The sequence below is a fragment of the Erpetoichthys calabaricus genome, chromosome 8 (assembly GCF_900747795.2).
Source record: "Erpetoichthys calabaricus chromosome 8, fErpCal1.3, whole genome shotgun sequence".
Taxonomy (NCBI): domain Eukaryota; kingdom Metazoa; phylum Chordata; class Cladistia; order Polypteriformes; family Polypteridae; genus Erpetoichthys; species Erpetoichthys calabaricus.
In genome coordinates this window covers 176504833-176530068 of record NC_041401.2, presented here as the reverse complement: position 1 = coordinate 176530068, position 25236 = coordinate 176504833, and the positions used below count along the sequence as shown (strand labels likewise).

The following is a 25236-nucleotide window of genomic DNA, read 5'->3' as shown; positions in this document are numbered from 1 at the left end:
AAGGTGTCAAAGTGCTTCTTCATATTGGTGCCATAGGGGATGGTTCCCCAAAGAACCATCTACATGAAGGTTCTAGAAAGAATTTGTTTTTATTTAGATTGGTAACAGACTCCATAATGATTCATGAATAGATAGCAGATTTGTCTAATACCATTGGGTTCATGAATTTAAAAGGACTTATGCTGCATTCAGAAATAGTTGTTTTTCAAGCAGTAGTTTGCTGAGGAGCCACACAACCCAGTAAAGTGCTATGACAGAACCAACATTTTTAAACCCAGTTTCATAATCAGTGACTTATTGTTACATTTATTTAAACTCCTTATTTTATTATGTGGCACATTAGCATTCCTGTTCTGTATTCCTAAAGATACTGAATTGTATGATACTATTGTAAGAAATCAGCAAATATTTGTATTTTTTGTCATCATGTTTTATAAACAGTATTCTCTTTCATATTCTTTGGTTTAATTAATATCTCTCTCTCAGTGCTACCATAAATCTTTAATACCCAAATAGTTATAATTTAAAAAAAAACAGCAGATACTTAAAGTTTGCAGCAGGTCAAATAACAACATTTTTAAACAAGTAATGTTAAAAAACAAAATGGGAAAGTCATATTCTTCCCTCTAAATAATACGCACATATCTGGTAAATTCCTGTAATAAGTGATTAAATGCTATTGTATATTTTTGGAATGACGTAATAATTGTAGACTTTAGGAACTCATAATGATTAGCAGTGCTGTGTGTCTCTTGGTGCTTTGGTTTTTCTTCTACATCTTAAAGATATGTTAGTTAGGTTAATTGGCTTGATTAGGATCAAATAGACTTTGTTATCACAGATTGAAAATTTATTTCAGCAAAAAGCTACAAATATAAAACACTATTCCACAGATACAAGAAAACAAGCCAAAAGATGAGAAATGATATCCAGTTTTACAATCAGAACACACACACACTAAAGATTCTTATAGTCAGGGATATTGAATTCTAATATATAACAACTTAGAATTAATTGTTAGTGACCTAGAGCCACTAAGAAAAATTGTTCTTAAATGTATTCTTTCTAAATCTTAGGTATCTAAATCTGCAGTCTGAAGGGAAAAGATGAAACTTTGGAAAAAAAGTGAATGGCTACTAATCAACAAAAACAGGATGGCCTTCTTTCTGACCTGCTTGTTATACTTCTCAGAAAGAAGGGACTGACTACAGATTGATAATTTTTCTACTGTCTTTGACCACATACTTGAGATAGTTATTCTTAAAGGAATTCTCTACCCAAAAATTATATTTTTTTATATGTTACTTACCTCATGTAGTTTATATTGGTGGCCAAGAAAAAAATGTATTCTCATGTTTTCATTCAGAAGAAGAGAAAACAGTTTATGGTATAATGGAATGTAATGGTGATAAGTTATTGACCAGCAAATGTGGGGGAATGGCTGATCAGCATGTGTCACTGTGCCCTGCTTTGGACTGACATTCTTTCCATAATGATTCCTTAACTCCTGCCTTATGATGGCAGGTTAGGTTCATTCCCTCCACAAGCAAATATTTAATTAGAATGGTCTGAAAATGGATGGCATAGTTGTAAATATGTATAAGCCCTCTGACACTATACTCAGTGAATTGTTCCATAAATAAATAGAATTGGAGGATAAATTTGAGCAAAAGGATTTTTTTGAAAAGCTGCATTACAAAATTAAGGAAGTAGGCAGTGGCTGAAACGTAAACATGATATTCAGTAAATTTACTGTTTTTCCACCATTTCTAGGGTAGATGGAATAGGACCCCCAGGGCATGATTATGTAAAGGTTTAGCCACATATTCTTAAAAATAATGGTGCCAAAGCGGTTCTTCACACTAATGCCATAGAGGAACCATTTTTGCTTCCCAAAAGAACTATCCATGTGAAGGCTCCAGAAAGAACCTTTAATTAAGATCCATAACAAGCTTCACAAATAGATATGAATACATTATATCAGACTTGTGAAATACCAGTTGGTTCCTGATTTTAAAAGGGTTCTTGCTGCATAGGAATAATACAGGTTAAGTTAAGGTTTTCTTGATCTGTCAGTATCCTGCTAGGTAGCCTATAGTATATTAAAGATTCCTGTTTCATAAACATATGAGGAACCCTTTCAAAGCCTAAATAACCAATTTAATATGTAAAGATCCCTTCTAAGAATGAAATTGATCTTTGTCAAGCAATGGAACTATGAGGAACCACATAACCCAGTAAAGTGCCTTTAAAGAACCATTACATTTTAAAGTGTACCTTTTTCTTATGTGGCCATTTTATGTGAAATTACTTTATGATACAGTACAAATTAACTTGATTTACTGTACATGTAAAAGATTTACGTAAATTATAAAGTACTTCACATAAACATTTCTTTGAAAAGGGGAAAGTCAAACCAATGGTACTGATTTTCTATTGTTAATATTTTGAGTTCCTAGTTTTGACAATTTGATTTAATTTAAAAATAAGACTGGTATTTGAAGCTTTCATGTGAAGGACAGGGGTCCTATTCAGGGATGGTTCTTGTCTTGTGTCAAAATACGCTCTGGTGCCTTGTGAGAAGGAATTGGGTTAGGTGTGTTTTAGGATGTTTGAAAAAAATACAGCAGGGTAATTAGAAATGGCAACTTGCCACTGCTACATTACCTACAATAGTTTTGGTGGTTTTGTTTTCTGAATTGGTGTTGTGGCACTTGTGTTGACTGAGCCCAATGGACTACACAGTTAAGAACAAAACACTGACTGTAGCATACTAAAGTTCAGTCAAGGATATGGTTAATTAAATCCATAACATCTACATTTCTGTCACTTACTGAGTTTCAGGTTTTGTCTGCCCCTAAACTGAAGGGACACATTTCTCCCAGTTTAGAGTACATGCAAATTTCCCCTTAGCCATTGCATTTGAACAGCAGAGCTTGAATCTGGTGTCTTGCTGATTAGCTTATGGCTGTTGCAGCCAGTGTGTGTCAAGTAGTCCTCTAAATGGTTAATTTAAAGGATATATTTTAAGAAGCTTTGTAGGCCGCTAAGCAGGGTTATTGCTGATTAATTTGTTTGAGACTTGCAGTGGTTAAAAAAAGTGGATTTATCAAATGAATGATGGATAAACTAATCACCCTGACACAGACAAAAGAATTAACTGCAGACAAATGTGCTGCTTTCAGATTTAAGACATAATATCCACAGAACTAAAGCCCAAATAAGCAATCACAAGGCTGGAGGTTAAATGCATTATGTTTAAGATGGCTGTTCCTGCTGTTTGAAAATCATTAAGTGTGACTCTACCAAACTCAGTTACTGGCTATTAATTGTTAAAATAGTCTGTTTGTTACTTTGTTTTGCACAGTTATGCACAGGTTTCCCTTTGTTACTTTAGTCCTGTGTACTTCTGACTTTTATTTTGTCTCAACCCATCTCATTCCCAAACCTCCTTAGTCCACCTTATGGTCACAGGGGGCCAGAACCTCTCCTGGTAGCATGGGATGCAAGGCAAGAAACAGCCCTGGATAGACTACTGAAGGATGCTTTTGTTCCTACTGTTAATATTTGTACTGCTTTTTTTCTTTTTTGAAGCTGTATTACAGTCTCTGTTTCTTTCATTAATTTTCATTCTGTTTTGAGTTTTGCATTGGCTCTGCATGTCTTTCTTTTTACTGTGCTTGACTTTCTGGTTTTCTTGGCACTATATTTTTTATCTCCTTGTCATACTCACTTCCCATTTGCTACTTTGCTGTTCTGTTTCTTCTTTTTACTTTCTTTCATTACTTTGATACTACTCATTAGTATCTCTGTCACTGTTACTTGTGATTATTGCTTTGTTATTATGTTATCTTTACTAGTCTGTCATTGCAGTATTACTGTCTTATATTTGTTAGAGGGACATACAGAGCAAAAAAACAAACTATGTTGTGACTCATAATGATCCTTAAAGGAATTCAAGGACCGCTATATCTGCGAACGCCATTGGAGTTTATCCCCCTCATTTCTGCACTTGGTTAAAGTTTAATGATCTCTTCTGCTTTCATTTCCGTGGTCCCTGTCTGCCTCTTCCTCTCCCTGCCCAGCTCATGCTGTCTCTCTCTCTCTCTGACATTCTGTCTCTCTCTCTCAACCCCTCTGCTGGTTTCCTGAAAGGCGGCGGATGAGCAAGCCTTGTCTCGCCTGCCTTGGCGTCTCTCTTCTCCCTGAGGGCAGCAGCAACAGCACAGAGTCAATAAGATACCCATAATAAATACACACATATGCACACTTGTGCTGGAGAAAGGGTTTAAGGCAGGAAGCTTTCCATCTTGGCCAGAGTTGGCTTTTACCTGACAAATGCTGGGAATTGCTTTTAAAGCTTGGCTCTTCCTGAATGCCTCTGCTGGTGTCTCAGACTAGCTCTGTACTGTAGCTAAAACAAGATGCGTGTGGTCTTGTATTTTATGAAAGGCATGTTGGTGTGGACAATGACTGGGGCATTTTAAGGGGTGCACCACTATGTATTTTTTAATTGACCCCCTAACCCTTTTTTTTTTTTGAAGCTGCAACAAGCGAACAGCTTAGAAGTCACAGAGCTTTACTCCTTTTATCTCTTTGTTATCGCTGCCCATCTTGCCACAAGTGCGTCTCACTGTAGCCGAAGTGAGAGTTTAGATAAAAAGCAGCCTGCACCTGCTTACTCTTAGCAAACAAGAATGAACTGCATGACACAGTGACACTGGGCAAGACACCATGGCAGTTTTCCAGCATGGAAAAAAGTATGTGGAAGAGAAAGATTCCAAGCTGCAAGCTTTCTCTGTTTTCATTTCAAGTGTTGATTGTTCTTTAATATCGTCTCAGCTGCCATGTGATTTGCGGTCAGAACTATTTCTTGAGTACAGACTGTATGCTCCGTCCCTGCAGCAAACACAGAACACGCTGTCAATAGTCCATCGATAATAATCACAGCCTGCAGGGAAGAAGTCTTGGCCACCTATCAAGTGCTTGGCACTGAATTCGTGACCCTGTCGACACTTTTTAGATTCCTGCTCCCTCAAAGAGCAGACTGTATACTCGTAGCCTAATTAAAAATAAGAGCACTCAAAGTAGATTAATAATAAAAAAAAAAAAACACAATCATAGCCCTGACAGTAAAACAAGACATAACCTAGGGTTTCTCCAAAATACATAAACCCACTCCTAACTTCTTGAATGGTGATGTGCTTTATTATTTATTCTTTATTTGTTTCGCCTTATACAGTTTCTTCAGAGTCCGAGCACAGAGTCAGCCATTACAAAGAGCTCCTGGAGCAATTGCAGGTTAAGGGCCTTGCTCAGAAGCCTAGCAGAATAGGGGCTCTTTTGGCAGTAACGTGGATTCGAACTGGCAACCTTCTGGATACCAGCACAGGTCCTTAGCCTCAGAGCCACAACTGCACCTTAGCTCTGTATGAAATTTCACTGTAAAGCAGGGTTAAGAAACATGCATAAAGCACTTTGTCATCGGCTTCAAATATTTGTATAATTTGTGGATCTGTTAAATGCTCTGAGAGGGACTGGCGCCACATCAAGGCTTGGTTTCTGCTGTGCAATCAGTACTGTCTGGATAGGCACCTAGCCATGTGACTGTCAAATGAATTAAGTAGGTTATCCAATAAAGAATGAATGAATGTGTGGATGGTTTCTCTAGTAAAAGAGAATAATAAATTAATCAGATATCAATTGGTAAGTTAAAAATACAAATAAATGTTTCAGTGGAAAGCACAAGATGCATTTATAATATGCTAGTCCTACACAGGCTTTTAATTAAATTCAGGCTCACAGGAGGCTGCAGTGCATCCCAGCAGCACAGGAAGGCAGGAACCTTCCTGGGTGGGGTGTCTGTTCAATGCAGTACACACACTCATATGCAGCTAATGAAGGATCACCAATCAACCTAACGTTCTCATCTTTGGGTGTGTGGCAGGAAATCAGAGTATCTCGATAAAGTGGTTGGAGAGAACATGCACACTTCACATTTACAATGAACAGACACTAAATTCAAACCCAGGATGCTGTATCCAAGAGGCAGAAATGCCAACCATTGTGACATTATGCCACCCACAAGAAAAAAAAAATCCAAGTCTTTCAAACCATTTACCCTGTTCATGTTTTATATTTTCTGCATTTGTTGAATGTGAGACACAGTAGCACAGTGTTGCTGCTTCACACCAGACTTTCCTCCCACCTTACAAAGATGCGCAAGTTAGATTAAGTGGCAACTCTAACATGGCTTGATATGACTCTGTGTAAGTGTCCCATGATGGACTGGCCCTTTGTCCAGGGTTTATTCTCACCTTGCATCCATTTTTGTCGAGATAGGCAGCCCTGAATAGGAGGGTTAGAGAATGGATGAAATGATGTATTTTTTGAGATCTTTTTATAGACTTAACAAACAACACACCTTTCATTATACAATTATATCTTAATGTAAAATTAAGTTAAAAACAATTTATCAGTTTATATAATGTGACTTAATAAACATTGTTGTGTATGGAAATTCACATACAGTATATACATGCATGTGAAAGAAAAAAGGGGGTGACAAGAATGCAAAATTACCTAAATAAAAGAAATCCAAATTGTGCTATATTCGATTGCCAGTCATTGGTCTCAAATGGAAAAAGTCCACAGGTGAATACTTTGTTCCACAAAATTATTCCAAGGCAGTTTGCTTCTGTTCTAGATTTTTTACTGCCCATCTGTCTTTTCCACTACTTGCACTAATGTATTGGGACCTTTCAAAACACTAAGTAGAGTTATCAAGTGATGGGCAGAACTGGGGTAGCCTTATGGAACTGTGAAATCCATAGCTAACTTATTTTATACTTCTTTTGAGATGGCACTTTCTCAACTGATATCAAGAGAGATATATTTTCAGAAGCTAGTGGTTTGTGAATCTGACTCTATGTGCCTTTCATATCTACCTACTATGTTGGGAATAGAGTATAGGTCAATATTATGGTTTGTGGTGGATTCCCCTTCGATGTGTATTCAGGACTAGCAGCCCTGGACGGTGCAGTACCTCCCCCTGGACGCTGGATGTCCGCCCCTCCTGGGTTGGAGCGGTGCCTCAGGCTCTCGCAGGGCTTCATGGGAGAAGGAGTTCTCCACAGCTCTGTTGGGGTCTGGGGTGGCCGCCAGGGGGTGCAGCATTGATCCCTCAGCCCAAGTGGTCTAATTTTCAGCCCCAGCCAGGAGTGCAACCGGAGACAAGTGATCAAACACCTGGAGCACTTCCGGGTGGGGCATAAAAGGAGCCAGCGACCACCACTTAATGGCCAGAGTCTGGTGGAAGGAGGACAAAGCTGTGGAGGAGTGGTGGTTAAAGAGAGAGGAGTGTTTTGCTTGTGTTTTGTGCTTGGGACTGTGTTGTGGCTGGAGGGATTACGGGGAAGACGTGCTCTCCAGCTGAAGAAAAATAAAACATGTATTTTATTTTATGAGTGCCTCCCACGTCAAATCTGCATCGGGTCGGGCGCTATATAGCGTCTTCTTAGAGGTTATACTTGGTGAATTACTTCCATACAACAGCATTAGGGCAGAACTGCCTCATTACAACTTCACACTCCTTGCTTCACTGTTTATGTGGACTAAGCACAATCTCTCCATGTTTACCGAGATTTTCACTAGGTATTCAAAATTTCACCCACTCCCAAAGACACTTATGTTAGGTTCACTTTAAATTGGCCCAGCATAAGTGTGCCTATATGTGCACCCTGTGATGGACTTGTTTCCTGTCCAACACTGGTTCCTGTTGTGTTTGTTATAGGCCCTGGGCATCATAACATTAAAAAAAACAGTACTTTAATTCAGTAATATAGCTGACAATAGGGGATTCAAGAGGGATCTTGATTTCGTCATGTGTCACAAAACAGAAGTACCCAGTTAACAAACAGACACCTGTCACAGCATATAAACCTAATGGAAAATATTACGATTCACATACAGAGTATTTCAAACTAAAAGCTGTCTCATACAATGCATTACAGTGCTCCTACTGCTCTGGTCAGGTGTAACCTTATAGATGAGAAGTGTGTTTGAGAAGATGGATAGCTTGATAGAATATGACATGCATTCCCCTAACACAACATAAACTACATAGTAGTAATTTCCTCACCGAGTGAATGTTCAAATTTTTACAAGGATTAACAAATTCATAAGATTTATTACAGCACTTTGCATTTATAAGAGGTATCCTTTATCCTGGTTCTTGTTTGATACGTATGTCTGTTAGTCCTAGAAATTTGATTCTGTTCATCTGGACAAAGTTTTTAAGTGGGAGAAATATTTCGAGACTTATCCAAGTCTCTTCCTCAGTCTCAATTGACTGCAGGTTTCCCCAACCTTATAAACAGTACCTTTGCTTAATCACAGAGACTAGCACCATTGACAAAGGGCCAGTTGATCAGTGATATGTAAATTGTCCACTGATTAGTAGACGTGTGAACCATTCATAGAGGGTTGAGGAATGGCTGCAATCACAGCATTGTAAGATGGCGACAGATGTACCCTTAGGCCCCCTCCTCTGTTCAGAGATGGTCGTTCCTTTTTCACGTAAATGGCCTCCTTGATTCCTCTCTCAAACCAGCGCTCCTCCCTGTCCAGGATGTGCACCTCTTCATCTTTAAAGGAGTGACCACTATCCTGTAGATGTAAATAGACTGCGGAGTCCTGGCCTGACGAGGAAGCTCTTCTGTGTTATGACATGCGCTTAGCCAGTGGCTGCTTGGTTTCCCTGATGTACAATTCACGGCACTCCTCCTGGCACTTAACTGCGTAAACTATGTTACTCTGTTTGTGCCGTGGGACCCGATCCTTGGGATGGACCAATCTTTGGCATAGCGTGTTTTGGGGTTTGAAAGCCACTGAGACCCGGTGTTTCGAGAAAATGCACCTCAGCTGTTCCGATACTCCTGACACATACAGGATCACTAAGGGTTTTCGCTTAGGCAGTGGATGTCCTTCCTCTCTCATGAATCGCTTGGAGCGTTCTTTAGGTGTCCTCCCTGCTTTGGCAAAGGACCAGCTGGGATATCCACATTTACTCAGGGCCTTTTTAACGTGGTGTTCTTCTGCTTCCCTGGCCTCTGAGTCTGTGGGAATGGTGTTAGCTCTGTGTTGTAGAGTCCTAATGACACCTAGTTTGTGCTCTAGTGGATGGTGAGAGTCAAACCTTAGATACTGGTCCGTATGTGTGGGTTTACGGTACACATCCACTTTCAAATGTCCCCCGTTGACGATGGAAATTTCACAGTCTAAGAAGGCTAGTTTGTTATTTTCCATATCCTCTCTGGTGAACTTGATGTGTTTGTCCACCCCGTTGATGTGGTCTGTGAACTGTGGTACCTCTTGAGATCTGATTTTCACCCAGGTGTCATCCACATATCTGAACCAATGGCTCGGTGGTGTTCCAGGATAGGATGATAGAGCCCTCTTTTCCACTTCTTCCATATATAGATTGGCTACTATAGGTGAAACAGGGGAACCCATGGCACACCCGTGCTTCTGCCTGTAGTACTGGCTTTTGTATATGAAATATGTTGATTGAAGACACAGTTCCAAAAGCAGGCACACTTGGTCTGCGTTGAGAGAGGTTCTTTTACTGAGAGTGGGGTCATTCTGTAATCTCTTACGTACTACCTCCACTGCTTCAGTCACTGGGACACAAGTGAATAGAGATGTAACATCAAATGAGACCAAGGTTTCTTCTGCCTCCATAATGACCTCTCTCACTTTCTCCACGAAATCCAATGTGTTCTGAATATGGTGTTTTGAGCTGCCTACCACCGGGTTAAGAACAGCGGCCAGGAACTTGGAGATGTTATACGTGACTGAATTGATCATGCAGACAATGGGTCTTAAAGGAGCACCCTGTTTGTGTATTTTTGGTAAACCATACAGACTTGGTGTAGATTCCCCTGGGTATAATCTGTGGTATGTGGTCCGGTCAATAGCATTGTCCTGAACTAACTGCTTAAGACAATCTGTCACCTTTTTCTTGTAACCGCTACCTGGATCTCGCTTTAAGGGCTCATAAGTATTTTTGTCACTGAGCAGAGACAAAATTTTCTCATGGTAGTCTGTCTGGTTTAGCACAACTGTGCATCTCCCCTTGTCCGCTGGAAGGATGATGATGTTGTTGTCCTTGCTGAGTGCCGTGAGGGCCTTCCTCTCCTCAATGCTGATATTGGATGCAGGGGTGCTAGTCTCTGTGATTAAGCAAAGGTACTGTTTATAAGGTTGGGGAAACCTGCAGTCAATTGAGACTGAGGAAGAGACTTGGATAAGTCTCGAAATATTTCTCCCACTTAAAAACTTTGTCCAGATGAACAGAATCAAATTTCTAGGATTTCCTTACCTGGATTATTGAGCATGCATCGAGGTATGTCTGTTAGGTTAATATAAACACAATATATTGAATATATTAACTTCGGCAGTAAAAACATTTTAGTAGCTGATATTAAGTAAACTTTATTTCTGCTCTAATATTGTAAATTGGTGATCTGAAAGAATGTGATCTACTTTTCTTCCACTTTGGGGGCAATCTCTAAATTTCCCAGGTGTACAAAGCTTTTATTCCTATGGATAGGTTGAATGTTGGCACAGTTGATGACATCAATTTGGTTGACATCAACTTTATAACACTAACAATAATCTGAGTATTATCAAATGCATCATCTGGTTAAACACATTTTTGTAGTTTATTGCATTTTACTGTTTGTCTTTTTCTTTGTTATTTATAATGCATTGTCTGCCTGGTGATCCTCCTTTAGTGTTCAGGATCTTAGATGTCTGTGATGCTGTAAAGACACAGGGTGTGGCTATCAGACATGATGGGTGTGTCCACATTAGTTCTTCTGATATTTCTGACTTTCAGTTTTCTAGAATTTTGAAGTACTTACTACATTTGTGCATGTACATTTTATTCACATTATTTTCCCTTCTTATTTTGAATTTTGTTCTCCTATTTGCTTGTTCTTTTTCCATTTGTTTTGCTTAACCTTTTTTAGTGCTGTGTTTTTGTTTGCTCTTTAGGGGCTAGTTATGTTTAAGCAGCCACTCATTCTAACCAGGTCTTGAAGGCATAACTATAATGCTTGTGTCAAGGTTTGTTAGGGTCATTAATACCACTGTTCCTTTTGTTGAGTTGTGATGCTGTTGCAGTACTCTAGGTCATCATGCAGCATGTTGCTTTGCTTCTTAAACATACTGTATATATTTTATCATTTTCATCCCCACTGTGTTGCACCCTTTCTGTGGAATTGCCATTTTCTCTGTCCCTGCATTTGTTTAGGACACTTTTCAGTGCTCTGATTTTTTTCCTGTCATGGGTAATAAGTAAATGAATATTAAAACCACATTTAAGAAGTGAGACATGCTGCTGCAATAACAAGTCAATATCAATAAACTGGGCATAAATAAATAAACGGGCGAAGGAAGTGATTGTGGAAGAAGGCTGCTTATGACATACTTTTGTGATGGGTGTGAATGCCCTCACATCTGTGGAAGTTCACGTATGCAGTAATAATTAACACCATGAACTGTTCTGTTGTTCTTATTAAATTCATTCTAAATGTATTTTGTGAAAACAAAACCTGCACACATAAAAATGCTGGCCTCTTTTTAGGTGTTTAGAACAGTGCTGTATGGAGACCATGGTCATCAAGTCAGCCACTGGAAATCTATTAGTTCACAGCAACCACCTGTTATATGCTTGTGGCTTAGCTGTTGTCTACTGTTTAATATCCTCATTTTTGTGTACAATGTAAAAGAAAAACACATTTTTTCTTTTCTTTGCTTACTATCAAATGGATTAAATGTTTATTCTTGTCTTTGAATAACTGTTTTGTAGTGTGGTGCATTCACAAAGAACTTGATTGAAATCAGTGACATGTAGGAAATGTATTCTTGGACTTCACAGACACATTTCTGATGTTAACTGGCTTGTACAATCTTTGTAATCATGATTAAAGTTACAGTTTTGAAGAAAATATGATATGATGGTCTGGGTCTGTTATGACCAAGTGTTTGCTCTAGGGCAGGGGTGGGCAGATTCAGTCCTGGAGGGCCACAGTGGCTGCAGGTTTTTGCTCCAACCCAATTGCTTAATAAGAAGCCCTTATTGCTCAAGTAACACTTCAGCTTCACTTTAGTTGTCGTTAAGATTTTGAACCCTTATTGGTTATTTTAGTCTTAAACAGCTGTATTCTTGGTTTTTAATTGCTCCTAATTAGCAATACCATGCAAATGACAAAAGAGACCAGCATTTCTCCATTTAGCTTGTTTTCATTTACACCTGTGTGTATTTATCACGCACTATTTGGTTTAATTAAATACTTGGAAGGAAAGTGAAGAGAAAAAAGTGAAGCACTGAGAATTTCTCATCTGTTTTAGACTTCAAATCATTTGGATGATATCCTTAGAAAGGAAAATAAATCTAGAATATGAGAATGACCTGACATGGCAGAGTTAAAGCACTAGCAAGCCTGCAATTAAATAATTGACAAGGATTGCTTTTTAATTAAGCAACTGAGTTGGAACAAAAACCTGCAACCACTGCGGCCCTCCAGGACTGAATCTGCGCACCCCTGCTCTAGGATATGGATTGCTTCAAGCATTCCACAGTTTCATGGTTTTTTAAGGGGTTATATGGATTTATATTAGTGTTCCTGTGACCTTTTTGGGTGGGCTTTTTGTTTCACCACATTTTCACACATCCACTGTCTGAAGAAATTTTATATCATTTATCAGTATTTTCTCAGTATTTATCATTTATCAGTGGCACAGTGGTTAGCAGTGCTGCCTCACTTATCATGTATTCTGGTTTGAATCTTGTATTTGTTCATTGTGTGCAGTTTAAGCCACCTTCCTGTATCTGTTGGATTTTCCCTCCAAGTACTCTAATTTTCCTTTTACTTTCCTTCGTTTTAGGGTAACTGTTGACTTCAAGTTGTCCTTGTGTGAGTATGAATTTAGATATGTGAGCATAAGCTATAAATGATTGGCATCCCCTCTAGGGCAGGTTCCTGTGTTGAACCTAAAGTAGATGGGATAGACTCTAGTAACGCATGCTGAAAATCGATTAAAGAGATTTAATAAACGGATTTACTAATACAATTATATTTTCAGATTCATTATTAGGTTTACCAATAAGTAAAGTTTGAAAATACTCTGAAAAGAAATTTATGGCCCAGAGTTAAACAAAATAAACAAATAAAAATAAGGGCCTAGTGGTAAAGATAATGAACTCTTAAGGAAAATTATTCTCTAACCCTAAATGATTCCTTTTACCTGTCACTGGTCTATATAAAATTACTTAAACATTTGTAAATTATGTAACTGGCAGACTCCTGCTGAATAATTTAGAATTCTTGACATACAGTCATATGAAAAGGTTTGGGAACCCCTCTCAGCCTGCATAATAATTTACTCTACTTTCAACAAAAAAAAGATAACAGTGGTATGTCTTTCATTTCCTAGGAACATCTGAGTACTTGGGGTGTGTTCCGAACAAAGATTTCTAGTGAAGCAGTATTTAGTTGTATGAAATTAAATCAAATGTGAAAAACTGGCTGTGCAAAAATGTGGGTCCCCTTGTAGTTTTGCTGATTTGAATGCATGTAACTGCTCAATACTGATTACTTGCAACACAAAATTGGTTGGATTAGCACGTTAAGCCTTGAACTTCATATACAGGTGTGTCCAATCATGAGAAAAGGTATTTAAGGTGACCAATTGCAAGTTCCGCTTCCCTTTGACTCTCCTTTGAAGAGTGACAGCATGGGATCCTCAAAGCAACTCTCAAAAGATCAGAAAACAAAGATTGTTCAGTATCATGGTTTAGGGGAAGGCTACAAAAAGCCATCTCAGAGGTTTAAACTGTCAGTTTCAACTGTAAGGAATGGAATCAGGAAATGGAAGGCCACAGGCACAGTTGCTGTTAAACCCAGCAGGTCTGGCAGGCCAAGAAAAATACAGGAGCGGCATATGTGCAGGATTGTGAGAATGGTTACAGTCAACCCACAGATCACCTCCAAAGACATGCAAGAACATCTTGCTGCAGATGGTGTATTTGTTGGAGGTATTTGGTCATAACAAAAAGCGCTTTGCATGGTGGAAGAAGAACACCGCATTCTAAGAAAAACACCTGCTACCTACTGTCAAATTTGGTGGAGGTTCCATCATGCTGTGGAGCTGTGTGGCTAGTTCAGGGACTGGGGCCCTTGTTAAAGTCGAGGGTCAGATGAATTCAACCCAATATCAACAAATTCTTCAGGGTAATGTTCAAGCATCAGTCATAAAGTTGAAGTTATGCAGGTGTTGGATATTCCAACAAGACAATGACCCAAAACACAGTTCGAAATCTACAAAGGCATTCATGCAGAGGGAGAAGTACAATGTTCTGGAATGGCCATCACAGTCCCCTGACTTGAATATCATTGAAAATCTATGGGATGATTTGAAGCAGGCTGTCCATGCCCGGCAGCCATCAAATTTAACTGAACTGGAGAGATTTTGTATGGAAGAATGGTCAAAAATACCTCCATCCAGAATCCAGACACTCATCAAAGGCTATAGGAGGCGTCTAGAGGCTGTTAGATTTGCAAAAGGAGGCTCAACTAAGTATTGATGTAATATCTCTATTGGGGTGCCCACATTTATGCACCTGTCTAATTTTGTTATGATGCATATTGCATATTTTCTGTTAATGCAGTAAACGTAATGTCACTGCTGAAATACTACTGTTTCCACAAGGCATGTTATATATTAAAAGGAAGTTGCTACTTTGAAAGCTCAGCCAATGATAAACAAAAATCCAAAGAATTAAGAGGGGTTCCCAAACTTTTTCATATGACTGTACAGTATATAGTTTGTCATTCCTTCTGTCTTGCTCAAGATCCCACACAATGAACTGAAGATGGTGTCTGAGTTGCCAATCTTTTATTCTAAAGTCCAGTGCCGAAACCTCTCCACCGTGCTTCCTGCCTCATCAAAAGCAAGCATGCTGCAAGCATCTTTAAAAAAATTATATTACATCTGTTTGTTTGCATTGGTATATAGTAAGTAAAAAAATAAATACATTTCACTATGATTTAAAATGTTCATTAAGAAGAAACATAATTATTGTGAGGTAACAACCAAAAGCAAGTTCTTGCATCTTTAAGAACCCAGGTTCTCCAGCTGTACTGTTCCCAGGAGAAATGTGTTTATTTTACTGTTATTTCAGTGTAACCCATGGAAGCAGAAAGGAAATTACACTCTCCTCCGGGTTATAAATATCTTCTGATATCTGGTTTCGTTAAAAGGTGTTAAATTTCTCCTCAAGAAAAAAAAAGTATGGTGACAGAGATCACTGACAAAGTAAATGAAGCTCACCTCTCTTCTTAGGCCAACACAGAAACTACTTCAATAGCTTGTTCATTTTTACTATACTAGTTACTAGTATCTACTTTTTGAAAAAAAAAAAATATATACAGTATATATAAATCCTCCAACTGCTTGAAATGATAATAGCATGACATTCTCAAACCTTCTTTAGTTTACTGTCACAGGAAACCAGGAAGCCTAACCTGGCATTCTTGGGCATTAGGCAGGACCTAGCTCTGAAATGGAAATCAAGTGCCAAGCACTCTTAGTCAATGTTAAGTCACCAGTTGACCTAATCTATCCTTTCATATAATGTGAAAACCTCTGTACTTGGGGAAGGCCTGCATACTGCACAGAAAGTGACTGGAATTGGGATTTACACTGAAAATAATAAATCTGTATGGCAGTAGCACTATCCCCTGTGGTGCCCTCAGTTGATCATGCTTTTAAGTGTATTATTTTAACAAGGCTGACATAGTGCTTGCTTAAGTAGTTCTTCTGCCTTCAAATCTAACTTCAAACACATGCAAAATATTATTTTGAACAGTCCACACACTAAAGTTAGAATCAGATCACGTAGTTGTTGATGCTCCTTATTTGTGTCTGGACATTGTCTTTGGGATATGAAACTTTCAAGACAACCTTTCAATTCTATTTTATGAGTATCTGTATTTTCATTGTTTTTCTGAGGCAGAATTGGGGCTTTTTTGAATTTAAAGGTGCACTATGGCCATTTTGATGAACTTATAAATATGAGATTAAGAATCTGTGTGCATTTATGCTTGTCAGTTTGCTGTTACACATAGTTTTATGACTTTAAAACTCCATCAAGGCCCAGTTTTTCTTATGCTGGTATTCGATATGTATAACATGTTCAGGGCAATATTAATTCTTGCTACTATTAAAAAAAAAAAGAAAAGAAAGAAAAACAGCACAAGGTTTAAGTGCAGTTATTTCTATTCAGCCTGCATGTGTGCCTCTATATTGTTACTGACTTAACCATTCAGGATGGTAGGATGGTACAGTGGTTAGCCTGACAACTCATAGATATGGTGTCCTGGTTTTGAGTCTTACTGTGTAATGTGTCTGCATAGATTTTACTACAGTTTTCCTTAAACCGCCTAAAGGATGCCTAGGTTATGTTATCCTGCAAATCCTCGATTAGCACTCTGTCCAGGACGGTTTCCTGCATTGCACCTTCTGTTGCTGAGATAGGCTGTGGCTCCCCTGAAAACCAGAATTGGATTAAGTGGATTTGAGCTTCCTCCATATCTGCTACTGTATGTTGGTGGATATGCAAATATCCATCCCTAACTATTGATGTAAACAATGTAGAAGTAATTCCTCTTTTATAATGTTTTTTGTAAAGGAAAATCACATAGAAACCAGATATCAGGATTGTTGTAGTTTCTAGTTTTTGTTCTTCTTTCATTTAATGGAAAAATACCTCATTGTATCTGGTGTTTTCCCTTATTTTGCTTTGTTTGGTCTTAAACAGGCTTGTGGTAAAGCAGCAAATTTCACTGACACTAGGCTATTGTAACTACAGAATATTGATACCTAGCCAAATCTAAGAACTTTCATGTCCAAGGAGAAAATGGTTGACTTGTTTATGCAAGTAGAAGATGCTACACTGATGTATGTCAGGAATGAAAATCCTAAGACTAGTGAAGGAAATGGTACATTTTTGATAGAGTGGTTTTCCTGCTAGGATTGATTATTGATTTTCACCTACAACTGCCAGTATAGGTTCCAACTCCATAGAAACCTGACTAGAATAATTGGGTTTAGTAAAACCAATAGCCAGGCAAATAACATCACATTTCATCAAAGGTTTCTATTAAAGACAGTTGACATTTTCATCAACAAGAGTAATAAAAAATTTTCATTTATTTCGAAGTTTAAAATGAGACCTCCAAATTATCCTGGCTTTGCCAAAGTATTGGCAAATCATTGGCATTGGCAGATCATTGGCCATGGATGACCTCAGTCAAAAGGTTGCAGGATGTGGGTACTAGAAATGAATCCTTTGCTCTTATGCTGTCATGGCAACAAAGAACAACTCTTTGCGAAAAGAAAGCACTTACATTTCCTTTTATTGCAGTCTTATGTGGATGTGATTAAATTAAATTAGACTAAATTAGATAATCTTGAAATTCATAGCAGATTGACGACAGGTCTTTATTTAATAATGGCTTGTCAATCTTCTTTTGCACTCTGCCATGACAAACAGTGTCCCCTTTCCTTCTTTCAGAACATGCTGGGACACAAGCCATTTTTATGAAAGAAGCTCTATCACTGTATCACAGACATTAAAAAAATAAGTTTACTTATAGTAAATTAAGATGTTAAAACCCTTATATTTTTTTCTTTTTAGTATATTGAAACTTTGTTTTAAAAAAAAAGAACAATTACGTATATTATACATGGCCACAAAACCCTTTAAAGGCCTAACTTTGATCGATAGTCTAGTTGAATTGACAGTATAAACACAAGGCATACACCTTTCATTGTGAAAGTACATCTTTATGTTCTCTCGAGCTAATGTCAGACTGCCTAAAAGTTCATGGCGCATTATATCATATTTTAAAAACTTGGTATGTATGTTAAACTGTCCTCACCTTTTAAAATACCTGGATTCTTTGTTTCTACCTCTGCACTGGTCAAGCAACAAGTCAAACATTTGTAAAAACAAAAAGTCAGGGGAATGTTTTGTGTTTTTGACCCACCCTCCCTTATAGAATGTTTGCATCACACAGGTTGTGAAGTCTTGAGGAGAATTGTAATTTTGGAGAAGATTCTTCTTCTTTTGCATCAACTATCCTAGCTGACTGTTAGTGATTCAACTGTATAGTATGGGGTATGGGGTCAAATGAAAGATTTCCTCCATTGTGTGGTTAGGATAATAATCTGGAATGTTCCATTTTCTAATTAATATCTTAGCATCTAGTTGTTTGTCATGACAAAACACCCAACAAACAAATCTGCTTTTGCAGTTTCCCTGTTTTAATGATGAGAAATATTAGAAATGATAGAAAAAGAAAAAAAAAAACTTAAACATACCTGAGTAAACTTTACCTGCAGTCATAACCTTTCTTCTATGATACTGGTCCGTTACACAAGCTGACAATTCCTTGCTTTCTTGCTGAGCTGGAAAGACAGTAATTTCTTATGTATTGTGTTTTATCTAAGAAGGAAGGTACAGGAGGTTGGCTTTATTTAAAAAAAAATGTTAGGCAGTTAAAGTTTATATAATGCCTTTCATAGTGAGAAGTCACAGAATGCCATGCTGATACACACATCTTCATCCTTTTGTTGTAGTCAGTTTTGCTTATTAGATAGAGGAATCAGAATTGCAATAGTGTATGTATATGGGTAATTACAAATATAATAGTTGCTACACTATTTTAATACTTAATGTAACTAATTTATTATCAAACTTGCTTTATCCAGTTCAGGGTCATGAGGGTTTGAACATCTACCTACTTCTGGCACAAGGCAGGAACCATCTCCGGATGTGGCATTAGTCCATTGCTGGACAGTTTCATGCAAATAACCACACTCACATTCATACTACGCCAATGTAGACTGATACACTACCAGGTTTCCGTCTTGTACCTGATGCTGCTTATATGAGTTGAGTAAGTGGATAGATAAAAATGCTCCACATTTATCACTTGCATGCCACAGGGCCTAAAGAGACCTGTTTGTTCCCAAATAAGGGCACACACCCCAACAGTGGTTACTTTATTGAACCGTAAATCACAAAATTGAAAGTCCAGTGCCCTCACTGGTTAGATGTGTTTGTTTCCATGTATATAAACAATGATTTTTAGGAGGAATGTTCAAAATTCAATACAAGTAAATGCAGTGTTATTTAGACAAACCACAGTTGAGCTTTTATTTGAATTATGTAAAACAAGAATAGGACAGGTGGCACATGCCTCTAATGCCTCAAATATTTGAAGTATATAAAGTATATAAGCCTTAATCCACCTAAGTAAGGCATTTGAAAGCGGTGTTTATGTAAAAAATTCACTATAAATAATTGTAGGGATGCTGCATTTACTTCACAGCAGTTGCATATATCTTTTTCACAGTTTAGCTTATAATTGATTAAAATAACTTATGCCCTATGAGCTTATAATTATCAAAAATGTTTTGCATTCATACAATTGATTAGTGCATTCCACACAATTACAACTACTGTACAGGTACATGTCTGATGGGTTCCAATGATTTCATCATTGGTTGAATTATTTACCCTAACATCATTCTGCAAATCTAACCAGAGTGATTTTTCCCACCAGTTTTGGAAACCTGTTTACATCCTTAATCTGCAGGAGTTCTGGTGTGGCTGCAAACAAAATACATATATTTGTCAAATGTAGCCACTCACTCCTGCAACTATCTGGCTTTACTAGGATTAGCAATATATTGGTTGGTATGAAAGACTTTTTGCACTAATGTGAAGGAACAAAATTGAAGTTACTTATTTTTTGGCTGATGCATTTATTAAAGGTGACTCACAAATTTTGAGAGATATAATTGTTTACATTTCTTTTTTTTCCCCCAATTGGATCACAGGCATGTGGAGTGACTTGCTCATGGTCATACAGTTTCACTAGCAGGATCTGAACCCATAACTCAGGGTCTGAAGTCAAATGTTTTAACCACTAACCTTCCCTGTCTGCCTATTATTTGAATATGCAACTTCTCCCCCCCAAAAAAACCCACCTAAGTAGTTCTGCTTAATACACTTTTCAAACCAGAGATTTTAAACCGATCAAACACTGAAATCAATTGACTCATGTTGACCTGGAGAAGACATAGTTTTACTCGAGTACCCATCTGTACTGGTAAGCATATTGCCCCACCATGAAGAGTGAGCCAAGTGACCCTCTATAGGAATCACATTTTAACCATGTATATACTCACTTCCTTCTTTCCATTCTTATTTAAGAGTTTGCAATTATAGGTGGATGAGGATGAGAATGTAGATTGACCACTCAACTTGAACACAAGAAATTTGAAGAGGAGACTGACTATTCAATCTATTAGGCATGTTTGTTTAGCTAAGTTGTCTCAATATCTCATACAGATACTCCTTAAAGATTAAGGTTTCTTCTTCAACTACATATCTCAGTAGTTTGTTCCAAATTCCCATAACTTTTTGAGAAAATAGGTACTACGTGACTTCAATGATGAATGCACTTCCCCTTAATTTCCACTGGTGTCCTGGAGTATGCGATTCACTGTTAAGTTTAAAGAATTCTGCTGGATCTACTAACTGATTCTTCAATGGACCTAGCTCCCACTTCACCATTGCAGTTCAGCACTACGTTCATAAAATGGATTGTTGTACAATCTCACAATCATCTCCACACTCCCTTTTAAATAAGACACTGCTGTATTTAAAATTTTTCACTTGGAGAAATTATTCATCTTTATTTGCAGGGAGCAAAGTACAATTTCCAGGAGAGGACAGTGACTTCAGATATTTGGAGGTGGTGACTCTCATTCCAACTGTATCACACTTAGCTTCAAACCAGTGGTTACCAGAGATCACATGGGCTATTGAATAATGTAAATTGCTTTATTCAACAGATTGACGTTGTTCTGGATTAATTAGCACGTTTTTGTTTGAACTGAAACAGTGAAAGGAGATCTGTATGATAGTAAAATTAAGAAATTATTCCAACAATGGGAATCGGGCATCACTTCAGTAAAGTTTGTTTAAATGTGGGTCAGGAAGCATGTCAGGCCTAGGGGTGTTTAATAATCCGGAGCGGCTGAGCAGATGACAGCTCACACCATTTCTCACTAATGGTAGAATTTTGTATAATGTGTAAAACGAAACGTAAATTAATTATATATTGTCAGATGTGCTGGGGTTTAAGTCCTCGAGTGCTGGTTCGTTTTTTCAAGCCTTTGCCGCCAGCCACCTCTCGGTCGATTCAGCGCAGCAGTGAGGCAGTCGCCCCTAGGGAAAGCTGATCCGCTTGGCGGCTGTTCAGTCGCTCCAAGTCTCGCTGCGCTCTTAATGCGGCGTGATCTCCGCAGGGCCCTGGTGCAGCTGGCTGTCGTCTTCATATATAATTTATTAACTCCCCCCTCCCCTCCCTGGCGGCGGCTTGCCTGCCTCCAGACAGGCCGGAACGCGCGGCCCGATTAGGGGAAGGCGTCTGTGTGCTCCGCCGGCGGCCCGAGTTAGAAACTAAATTTAGAGCGCGGCAGCTGGCGGCGCTCACCTGAAGGTTACAGAGGGGAAGCGCGCGCGGCCACACAGTCAGGCAAGCCTTACAGAGGCCGCCACCACACACACACACACACACACACACACAGTCAGGCAAGCCTTACAGAGGCCGCCACCACACACACACACACAGTCAGGCAAGCCTCACAGAAGCCACCACACATATACACACACAGATAGAGGCCACACACACACACAGCCTGTCGAGGCTCATAAAGCCCACCACACACACACACGCGCTCGCTCACTCATTCGCAGACACGTGGCGCTCTCACATTTAGACTGACAGATGCACGCACAAATTCACACCCGCGCCTGTTTCTCTTGAACTCCTCAGTGTCGCATTAGAAGAGCTGCTTAACCCAGCACCAATTTGTTTCAGCGCTTGTGATAAGTTTTGATTGCTTGCGTGCATTTTATCCTCATGTGCATATAAAAAACAAACTTTGAAACAGAGGCTATTCTAAGTAGCAGGCCTAAAGTCTCCCATACGGGTTTCACTTTAATTTGCACCTTCACTGTTGACAGCGATGAGTCGGTATTAAAAATCCTTATTGTTTTGTTGTAGCTAAACCAGAAAGGTCGGAAAAACCCCTGACTACATAGCATGGCGTCTTGTGTGGACACAGTACTGCTTTCGGGGGTCTGTGAATAATGTTTAAGGAAACGACACAGGGAACTGAAGAATGGAGTAATTGGTTAGCAAATTAAAAGAAATGCGTGCATGAGAATGGCTGTGTCATTCGGCTGTCTCTTTAATTGAAGCGCCGCTACCGCTTGCCTGCCCCTTCCTCCCCTCATCGCCACACGCTGTCGGAGCTCGCGCCAAGCCTGCCCGCCATCCCACCCACCCACGCGCTCGCACACACACACACACACACACAGAAGGAGACAAACAGGCGCGTGACTCATTAGACCTTCGCCGGGTTGGGGCGGGATAAGCGCTGGAGCTCAGTATACCGCCGCATGAAAGACGGAGAGGCATGGTGAGAGGCTGGAGAGAAAAAAAAGTGCACTTCTGAAAATTTTAAATTTGAATGGTTCCGTGCAGTTTTAGGAAACGCAGATGCAACGCGTCTCCTAAAATACTGTACTTTGTTTTAACAGGTCTCGACTGTGGTCTAATTAACGGCTGTTAAAAGTTAATTTTGTTGTGCTGCTCCTTTGTCTGTGAAGCTCACCGCGATGCTCTGTTAGTTTGATCATTTAAATTAGTGTTCATCTGTTTTCTCTTGTATTCTGCTCAGTGTTTTGCTATGCTTTAGCATCTCATGTTTAGAATGATTTAATCTCCCCAGATCATTATTTATTTTTATTGATGCTAGGTCTTTAACTGTGGAGGGAACATGTTGGATAAAATTAAAACAAATACATGCACAAATAAATAATAGTTCCGCGAATTGTAACAGTAATGACCACGGAAACTGAGTAAAAATAATCATGTCACGAAATATATCTTTCTTGCTTCTTTGTTTATTAGAGTGCCATTGCACACAAAATTAAATAAGCAATGAAATGTAAACTTGTCATTTTCACTCGTCAAAGTTGAGAGGGTGGGTTCTAGCGAGTACTGTTTTTTGATTGGCGAATCATTAGCAAAGTATGATGCTGCTTTCAACTGAAAAATTGAAACTACCGACCTCCGACTTGGAAAACGAACCCCAAAATTGGAACTGCTACTTCCAAACTCGGGTTTGGCCTCTCAAATCCAAATTTAACCAACTTCAGATTATGTCAATCCAATGTACATTACAATCCATAAATACAGTTACACTTCACTAGGTTTGATTTGTTTATTACAAGAATTTGCTTTAGTTATCTTAATCCATAATATTGAGAAGGTAAGCATTAACATTACCCGCACAAACAGTAATGGACTAAACAACGTTATTTTAATGCCCAATATTAATCGTAATTTGCTCTCATTGTTTTTGGCAGTGATTTTAAATTACAGCTTCCAAGCAGAAATAGTACTATTTACAGTGGTCAAGAGCATAACAATCTTTTTTTTAGACATGACAACATACTTTTTGTGCCTTTATTGCTTATTGGTTCCTTCTTTGATCTGGACTATAAAATTATTGGTTAGCATTTCTTACTTAAACATCAGCTTTATTGGGGGGCATCCATGTTTACTTTTCCACTTCGGTTGCGTGAATGGACAGAAATCATTTGCAACTTCTGAGTGATACACCTGATTACACTATGGTTAAGGTGAGGGTTGGCAGATTCAAGTAATGATGACTATCAAATAAACCAAGTTTCATAAACTTGTAATGTTCATTAGTTGCATGCAGGTCACATCTTTCCTGTCTAGCAGTGAGCTTGGCAGGACTCAAATGCATGATGCTGAATTACAGTATAGGTTGAGTTAAATGTTTAACCCTGCCCACGTTTAGGCACACTCCATTTCATGTGCTGGAGTGAGGACCTTCTCAACGGGGTGGACGTATGACTTTTACTCAGATTTGAAACTGTGTGCATTGAACATGACTGACAAGAAAAAGCTGACCAGAATTAGTTATGTCATTTGATGGCTGAAGGTTTACATACACTGTACCAACCATAGTACTTACTAGAACCTGCACTGTCAACTTTGACAAGTGTAAGTGGCAGTTTTCATTTCAGGGTTTGTTTCATGTTACGTGTGATGTTACTGAAGTAAACATTTAAGGAAGTAAGCATCAGAATATATAATTTTGTGACTCAGTTATTTGTACTCACATTTTACATTGCTATTTAGTTATTGTCACATTTTACAATAATGTAGGAGTGGTGGTATGATGTTGGAACACTGGAAAAATATCATGTAGTACTGTTAATTGCTTGGATGACCCACTGTGCCCACTCACGAACCCAACAATGAACACCCGCACAGCATCGGCAGCAGCAACCCAGTGAGTGAAACACTATTACTGTGCAAATTATTAATTGTGCTATACAAAATAATGGATTGATTAACCATGTGTTAGCATCATGGCACAATCATTAGCGTGGCTGCTTCACAGATTGTCTGGGGTTTAAATCCTGCATCAGGTTGTTGTCTGTGTAGAGTTTCCATTGTTTTCCTTTGCCTGCCACATCCAAGTACACAAGCATGCTAGGTTATTTTATGATTCTAAGTTGGACCAGTGTGAACAAGGGTGAGTGCATGAGTGGTCCTTGTCATTGGGTAGTGCCCATCCATGATTGGTTTCTGGCTTGTTCCCAGTCCTATTGGAGTAGGCCTTGTCCCTCTGGGAGTCTAAATTGGAGCATAAAGGTTTGAGAATGTGTTATGTTCTCATTAATCAGAACTGAAATCCCATGAATGACAAATTTTACTTCAAGATAACATTATTAGCCCAATCATATTTTTTTTAACCCACTTATCCAGAGCAGGTTCAAAGGGTAAGTGAAGCCTATATTAGCAAACTTTGAGTGCAAGGCATGAGCAGTCCCAGGATAGTGTGCTAGCCATTGGAAGGTGAACACACATAGCACATATAAGGACCAGTTTAGTATTTCCAGTCCACCCAACCAGCAGGTCATAGGACTATGGGAAGAAACTGGAGCATCTGGAGGAAGTGGACATGAGGAGAACATTTGAA

The 25236-nt window shown here is 38.7% G+C and overlaps 1 protein-coding gene across 10 annotated transcripts in view; it reads left to right on the top strand.

Moving 5' to 3' along the window:
• The window catches only part of samd11 (sterile alpha motif domain containing 11), a 130571-nt gene that overhangs the window by 4987 nt on the left and 100348 nt on the right, over positions 1-25236 (top strand). The gene's annotated exons all lie outside the window — the stretch shown is intronic.